Source organism: Mastomys coucha, unplaced genomic scaffold (genome assembly GCF_008632895.1).
Source record: "Mastomys coucha isolate ucsf_1 unplaced genomic scaffold, UCSF_Mcou_1 pScaffold21, whole genome shotgun sequence".
Taxonomy (NCBI): Eukaryota; Metazoa; Chordata; class Mammalia; order Rodentia; family Muridae; genus Mastomys; species Mastomys coucha.
The window spans coordinates 54311610-54320421 of record NW_022196904.1 but is presented as its reverse complement, the minus strand read 5'-3'; positions in this window follow the sequence as shown (position 1 = coordinate 54320421).

Here is an 8812-nt window from a genome sequence, read left to right as displayed (position 1 = left end):
CAGCATGGTACAGATGCAGACTCAGACACAGTGGTCTATGATACAGGACCAAGGACCAGAGCGGAAGTCCACAGGCCTGCAGCCACAGGACTTTTGACAGAGATGCTACAACCACACACTGGAGAGAAAACAGCGTCTTTAATAGTGTTGAAAAACTGAAAATCGACATGCAGAAGAATAAAACCCAATCATTCTCACCCTGCACATCCCAATTCTAAATGGACCAAAGATCTCAGTGTTAGATCTGAAGATCTCAGCTTCAAGAAAAAAAGCCTAGGAAGTACATGTCAAGATTTAGGCGCAGGTAAGAACTTTCTGAGCAGGACTCTGACTGTGCGGGGAACAGGACCAAAAGGCAACCCATGAGACTTCATGCGATTAAAAAGTGTTTGTGCCGCAAAGGAAGCTGTCAGTCAGCTAATGAGGCCACCTATCGGATGAGGAGTCTCTGACAGAGGATTTGTATCTAGAACATATGAACACCTCTGTTGTGTGTAGCTTTTGCTACCCGACTTGAGCTCCGGGAACTGACTGGGCTACCAGCCCCTGCCCAGAGAATACTGGATCCGCGGATGAAAATCGTAGACACACACAGTTGTTCAACTTCAAATTGCCTTATTGGCTCAATTGTTGGTCATTATTAATCTTCCACAGCTAGCGAGCCCTCCCCAGTAGTCTTAGCTCAGCACTCTAAATCTGTCCTCAACTTTTGTTGCTCAGTACCTTTAGTCCCAGCTTAGCATCCCCAGCCTCCCACCTGTCAGCCTTCACCTGACATCTCACGTGGCTGGTTGACCTTTTCATCAAGAAGGCAAACATTATAAATGGGATTTTTTTTCCCTAATTTATTTTCCACGAGTTCTTTGTTAATATATACAAAGGCTACTGGGTTTTGTATATTGGTTTTTCTATCCTGCAACCTTCTGGTAAGTCTTTATTAGATCTAAGAGTTTCCTGGTAGATTTTACAGAGTTGGATAAGCATGAAGTCATGCCACCAGCAAACAGGGATAGTTTGACTTCTTCCCTTCTTGTTTTTCCCTTGTATGCCTTTCTCTTATCTAATAGGTATATCTAAGACTCTAAGCACTATAATAACAGAGAGAAAGGGGGCCTGCTTGCCTCCTTCCTGATTTTAGAGGAAATACTGTATGTCTCCATTTAGTATAGTATTAGTCACAACCTCTATGGTTTTAGATATGCTGTATCTGTTCTTAACATCTCCTGGACTTTTATCATGAAGACATATTGAACTTTGTCAAATGCCTTCGCATTATCAATCAAGACGACTATGGGATCTGTCCTTAAATTTGCTTACATAGTGTGTTATAGTTATTGAGTTGTATATGTTGGACCAACCTTTCCTCTCTGGGATGAAGTTTGTTTGGTTACAATGTCTGATTGTTGAGTTGTTTGTCAGAGATGCCCCCAGAGACCCCTTCCTCCCCCACAAAAAACAATACAAGCCATTTTTCTTAACTTGATGGTAAAGCTCTATTGTGTAACACACACTTTCATCATAGTCCATGTAGAAATCAGGTTGGTACTGACCAGGGAACCTCCTTTCCACTAGCCTGCTTTTATAGTACCAGAAATACTAGGCAGGCTGTTGGCAAAGAAAAGTCACAATCTGCCAGCTGTGAACACTATTATGATAATTGCCGGCATGCCATGAAGTGTCCATAGGTACAACAGTGGCAGAAATGCTTGGGGGTAACTAACCTGACTATAATTAAGGTTTGTGGCACAGGGGAAAATGCATGCTTGGTACTATAAATCTGGCCTTATAGATCCTCTGGTTGGGGAGCTCACAGACCTCCGGGATGAATATACTATTATTATTTTGCTAAGTGGACATAGTACCAAACTGCCCTCTAAATCCCATCTCTCTACCCATAGATTAGTTGTGCTCCCAACCTCATCAGAGAAGTTTCCTTGTGCAGTAAATGACCATTATGTGGTTGGATGTTAAGGTAGAAAAGCTCACAACTTACCAACATGCAGAGAATAACTGTTGGCTAAGGGCTCAGCCACAAACGGAACTTCTATGTCACCTACCTCTGAGGCTCAGGGACTATAGTACAAGGCGGCATTGAGAAATTCTAGAGCCAGACCTGGGGATGTCTAGAGCAAAACTGTCTTCTAGACATGACAGGACCACTGTATTTATGAACTCACAAGGAGCTCATGAGCACCAACCACTAACTGAGGAGTTATTGCTAGTTGATGGCTTCTGGGAGAGGGAAAGTCAGTTTCCTTTAAGGGTGTGGTCCCCGTGTCAGCTATGCTACATTAGTTGTCCCCATACTCATGAGTATATGCATAGCACAAGTTGGATTTGATGGGTTATTTAAAAACAAAACAACCAAACGAAACAACAACAAAGCCAAGATATGGTGGCACAGTCTTTAATCCCAGCACTCAGGAGATCCATGCTGGTGGATTGCTGAGTTTGAGGCCAGCCTAGTCTGAGACAGCTCCAGGACAGCCAGGGCTACCCAGAGAAACCACGTCTTGAAAAACAAAAACAAAAACAAAGACAAAAAGACCACAAAGTTGAGAAAGGAAGAGTAGTGAATCTGGGAGGAACTAAAGGAGGAGTATGGGCGTATATGATTAAAATACATTACATGGATGTCTCAAAAGAATTAACAAAAACATATTTTTCAAAGTTGGTTCAATATCACTTGGCTTTCAGAGATTTCTGAGACATATTGTCATGTAGGGTGAGGTTCAAACAGAGGCAGAAGGGTTCTGCAATGTGCTTTTCTTTTATAAATGTAGGTACGCCTACTCCTGTCACCTACCAGTCATCTACCTAGTGACTCTGACGCCTGAAAGCAGTGCAGGTGACGAACAATTAGTCTGCCTCTGTTCTACTTCTTTCACTTAGCAGTTGACACGGGTACTAAGTATACATACATGGAAACTGTAGTTCTTGTTTCAGGAACCATCATTTCTGACTCTGGTGTCTGTTTCTTTGCTACTTCCTTAGGCATTCTATATATCATGCTTTCGATGTTTTGTGATCTTGTGGTTTTGGGCATTGACTTGGGTTAAGAAAGATAAACATGCAGATGTTGAACACCAGTGCTCACCCCCTCCTCCCTGTCCATAATTCTGCACCTTTCATATGGGATGGTAGCATAGTTCTGCAGAAGAGTTAATTTAATGTAATCATGACTTTTATTACAAAGTTACTTATATACAACTCATAATATTTCTATAATTTGCTCCCTGCCTTTTCCCCCTTGAAGCTGAAACTTGCTGTATTTTCTTTCATTTAATTATGTGTTTTAATGTTTAATACCACTAAATTCTACATCTAACCCACAATGTTACTCTCAATATTTGTAAAGTTGGTAACATACACCTTCCATTTTTATAACAGAGACAGGGCTGCTCTTTATTGTTGTTCTGGTGCTTACTACACAGTTGTAGTGCTAGGATGTGTCTGACAATCTTTAATGGGGTCTCCTTCCACCTGGCCCTGGATCCCATCTGTTCCTATTTCTCAATATGTGTGTTTGTTTGAAAATAGCTTTTTAAAAAAATTAATTTATTTTTAATTATGTGTATATATGACTTGTGTGGCATGAATACAGGTGCTCAAGGAGGCCAGAAGTTGGCATTGGTTCCCTAGAACTGCAGTTACCAACGTTTGTAATCCCTATGGATCTTGGGAAACTGAACCTGGATCCTCTAGAAAAGCAAGTTCTTGTAAAAAATGAGCCATCTCTGATAGCAGCTTTTGGTACAGGAAATCTTGGGAGTTCATTTTCAAGACATTAAATGTCTGAAAGTGTCTCTGTTCAACTTTCTTATCTGATTATATCTTAGTTAGCTAGGTGCAAAACATCAGGCAGAAGTTGGTTTCTTTGAATCGTTGGGGCATTACCTCCATTCAGTTTAGCTTTTCTGGACATTGAGAAGTGCCACCATTCACTTTGGGGGGACAGGGTCTTATTATTCAACCCAGACTAGACTGGAACTCATTATGTTGCTCAAACTGGCTTTCGACTTATGATTCTCTGCCTTAGGCTTCTGCGTGTTGAAGATTCCAGACATAAGGCACTGTGTTGGCTGATTCACAATCTTTCCATATCATTTTAAGCTCTTTGGTTATAATTCTCCTTTCTCTTATATACCAAACTTTGAACAGTATGTAGTTTGTCTTTCTAAAAATCTGTTGTGAACCAGGCATAGTGGTGCAGCCCTTTAATCTCAGCCCTCAAGAGACAGAGGCAGGTAGATCTCTGTGAGTTCAAGGCCAATGTGGTCTACTTAGTGAGTTCCAAGAGAGCCAGAGCTACATAGCGAGACCCTGTCTCTGAAAAACAACAATAAAAAAACTCATTAAATTGGGGCTGGAGAGATGGCTCAGTAGTTAAGAGAACTGACTGCTCTTCCAAAGGTCCTGAGTTCAAATCCCAGCAACCACATGGTGGCTTATAACCATCCGTAATGAGGCCCCACGCCCTCTTCTGGTGTGTCTGAAGACAGCTACAGTGTACTTACATATAATAAATAAATAAATAAATAATCTTTAAAAAACTCATTAATTAAAAAATAAAAACCTATTGTGCTATGTAGTTTATGTGCCCTTTCAGTCGGAAAAACCAAGTTATTCAGTTCTAAGAAATATTTCTTAATTTCTCTCCTCCTATTCTCCAGCTTTCTCATTTATCTCAGAAGCCCTTGTTCTCCAGAGGCTGGGCCTCCTACATTGACGACTTGAGTTTTAAAACTTTCCTGCTCCTTCACAACCTTCACTTTTGTCCTAGAAGACTATCCTCTGGGACACTTCCTTAACTCTCCTCACTACCTCTTACGCTGAATTTAACCAATGAACAATTGCTTTTCAATAGTGGCAGTTTGCCCTCTGAATTTCCTTTGAAATGCACCCAGAACATTAATAGAGCTAACATAAGGTTGGGCTTCTCTGTCTGAAGATACTAATCACATCTCAATTCCATTTCTTTCTAGCTTGATTTATTTTGGTCTCTGTATTTTTCCTGTCTGGGTTCTTTCTTCTCAAGTGCTCTTTTTAAAACTAGGAGTTTTGTGTGTGTGCCTACCGTGTAAACTCAGCACTGAAGGGTTTGGTGTTGGCCTGGTAGTTGGGGCCTGCAGGGGATCTCTGGATAGCTTGCTGCTATAGTTTGGAACTAGAGTGTGTCCCAAAGGCCAGTGTATTAAGGCACAGTCCCCAGAGTGATACTAACGGGAAAAGAATGTTCTGAAATAGAGCCTACAGTTGGTAGAGCCTGCTGTGCAAGCATGAGGGCCTAAGTAAGCTGCACACCCTGCACATAAAAGTCAGGTGTTGGTACACACATCTGTAAACTGTATCTGGAGGTGGTTTAGAGACCATTGGATCACCAGAGTTCACTGTCCAGCCAGGCTAGCCAGGCAGTGAGGTCTGAATACAGTGAGAAACTATGTTTCAAAGATGGAGAACAACAGTGGAAGACACTCAACTTCAACGTCTAGCCTCCACATGCATGTACACACACGCACGCCCACACACATGCATGCACCCATGCTCGCACCCACCCACCCACGCACACACGCATGCACACACGCACCATGCACGGACCTCTGCTTAGATGCCATTAGCTTTCATCTGAAGGTGGTCATGTTTCAGTTCTGCCCACTCTGCCGAGCTCTGACCACTGCTCCATCCATTTGCATTCCAGTTTCCTTAACACCATGTGTATCTCTCAGTGCCGCCTAGGATTCCGCTGATCCCTTTGTTCTTTAGGGATAATGCCTCTGTTATCCATTTGCCGTCATTTTAGTGAGGTTTTGAGAGAGAGCAGAGGTTAATGCACATTTTCAATCTACTACGTTTAACCAGAAGCCCATAATAGATTTTAAAAGATTAGTGCTTGATGGAGGTGAGGGGTCCAAGAGAGATGTTCAAAAGAAAAATAACTGCATTTTTAAAAGATGTTTAAATTTGTATGATGCTTGTGTGGTATGGCTCCATCACCATGTATGTGTGTGCCCACATGTGTGTATGCTCTATGAGATATAGACAAAAATAGCCCCCCATTTCTAATGTTAGCTATCTCAAGGTAGCCAGATTTTCTATATATCTATGTACACACATACACACACACACACACACACACACACACACACACACACACATGTATATATAATGTTTTTCTTTCATTTGCTTGCTGTTTTGTGAGGAGGAGTGGGGATGATAATCTTCGTTTCTCAGCATCCTTCCGGCCCTCCCAGGAGTTTGCCTGCAGACATTTCTAGATGTGCTTGAGCTCTGCCTACTGAGTCAGCTCTGACAGTCCCAGCTTTTGTTCAACTTCTTTCCGGTGTAGGGGGTGGGCACTGCTGAGGAGTCCCTGAAGAACTAAGAAGAAACTGGCACTGTAAGATGCTTGGCTGCTTTCACCCGGCAGACAGGAGGCAGAGCTCCTGCTCTTGTGGGAGCTCGCTGTCTCTCAAAAGAAAAGGAAAGTTCTCTACAGTCAGACAACAAGGTGCATGGCGCATTTGTTATTTTCATTCTTCCTGAAGCTAGGGGTTCTCACAGAGGACGACAGAAAGGCTAGCACAGGCCTTGGCCCCTGAGACTGGCACTCACTCCTGCATGGATGAAGAGACTCACGCCCAGAGGAGGGCTCTGCCTGGCCTGGTCAGATGCTTTGTCCACTGCAGAAGGCTCTATGAAGAAGTCTTCAGAGTTGCATGGCTGGGGCTGGGGTGGGAAGGGCGGGATTCTTCACTAAAGTCTTCTGGGTCCCTTATCTTTTGTTTTCTTCTGCTTTGGGGAGCTCAGGCACAGAAAGTGTTTCTTGATGCAGAAATCTAGATCTAACCCACTGTCTCAGTCAGGGTCACATAGGCTGTGCAGAATAACAACGGAAAAGGACTATCTCTAGCAGAATCAAAGGCGGAGGAACTTGTCCCCCAGGGAGTATGAAAACGGGTCAGCTGGGCTTTGTAGAGCCGGACAGATGAGGAGCTAAGCAGGGGCAGTGATCAGTGTGTGAAGGTTGCAAGACCCAAGGACAGTCTGAACTGGCTATTTGGACCCCTTTGAGAGATGGACTGGGATGAACAGACAGGCAGACAGACAGACAACAAACTGGACAGGACAAAAAACAGATGAGCCATGCTTGGAGCAGTGTGGTGGTCATTTGCCTCACAGGTTTCTTTGTTACTGGACCTCCAGTATCCAGGTTATAGTTTCTATCCCCTGAGAGCATTAACCCAAGAAGAGATACTGCATGTGTGCTCTTACCAAAATAGCTTTAGGTAAAATTCTATGAGCTATGGGATGTTTCTCAAAGCAAAACTGAAGGGAGAAAGTAGTGGGAGGCAGAGCTGAACCTAAGACCACTCAGATGGATACCAGGCCGTATGCACAGATGTGTTGTGCAAGATGAAGGGGAGACTGCAAAGCTATTTTTTTTAATCTATCCTATTTGTGATATTTTAATTAATCAGAAATTCCAGTTGTTAAGGACTTGGCATGCATACGGATATAACTCTATCTACTTGAGACTTGACCAGGAGTACAGGTGCTCCTTGGTTTCTTATGGGTTACATCCCAATGGGCTCATCATAGGTCGAAAATACCCTAAGTAGGATACCAGACATCAAGGCTAGCAACAGGGCCCTCTGGAGCTCTGGTTGCTCCTCTCAGTCACATGGCTGAGTTTGCACCTACCCAGAACTGGAGAGAGGTTGTGCTGGGTATCTGCAGGCCTGAGAAAGACCACAATGCAAAGGCACAATTTCCACTGCCACAAATCACTTCTGCATTAGTTTACCTCTTAAAAACTGAACCATTTCACATGAAGGATGATACCACTGGATCATGGGAGAACTGAGCCTGTGGTGTGTTCAGAAGGCTCTGTTACAACACTCCAAAAACCCACCAACTGAGTTCTTTGATGAACATTTTGCCTGTACCCTCCAGCTTCAGACAAGCCTGGAGGTTTTCCTTCCTTCTCTCATCTGACTCAACCAGACACCCCATCCCAGCCTCCCAGAGCCTCTGTGACCTCTCCTGCCAGCTCACTGGGAGGACCCCTCCCTGGCTGTTTTCTGTAACCTGATGAAAGACAATGGAGTCTCCTGATAGACTTTTCACATAGGCTCCAGAAACCTATGGCTTGGGCTGTAGAACTCGGTGTTGTGGGGGAGAGGAACTGATTTAGAAAGAATGAGCTTTCAGGAGTGATGCGCTCATCTTAGAAGCCACTGGTTCTGTTTCATTCTGGAAAACAAGCCTTACCACTAAGGAGCTTCACTCCCACCAGAGGGAAGTAAATATTTACCAGGAAAAATAGAATCACTGTTCTGCCAAAGTTGCCTAACCATTACAGCCATGCCTCAGTATGTATGCTGCTGGCTCTGGCCTCTTCCTCAGATACCACGATCTATGGATGGTCAAGTCCTCTATGACAATGGTTCTCAACCTGTAGGTCTCAACACCACTGGGGATCATGTATCAGATATTTATATTACGATTCATAATGGTAGCAAAATTACAGTTCTAAAATAGCAATGAAATAATTTTGTGGTTGGGGGGGTCACAGTTTAGAAAAGTTGAGAGCCACCGCTCTATGGGAAATGGTGTGGTTTCCACATCTCACCCACACACACCCTTTCCTATGCTTTAAATCCTCTCTTGACAACTTAAAATGGTGGACAGTGTAAGTACTGTGTGTGCCCACAGTTGTAGGCTACGTCATTAGGAAGTTGTGACAACGAGAGGAAACCGTCTGTAGATTCAGTATGAACCTTTTTGTTCCGCCAGTGTGTTTTCACTCTGC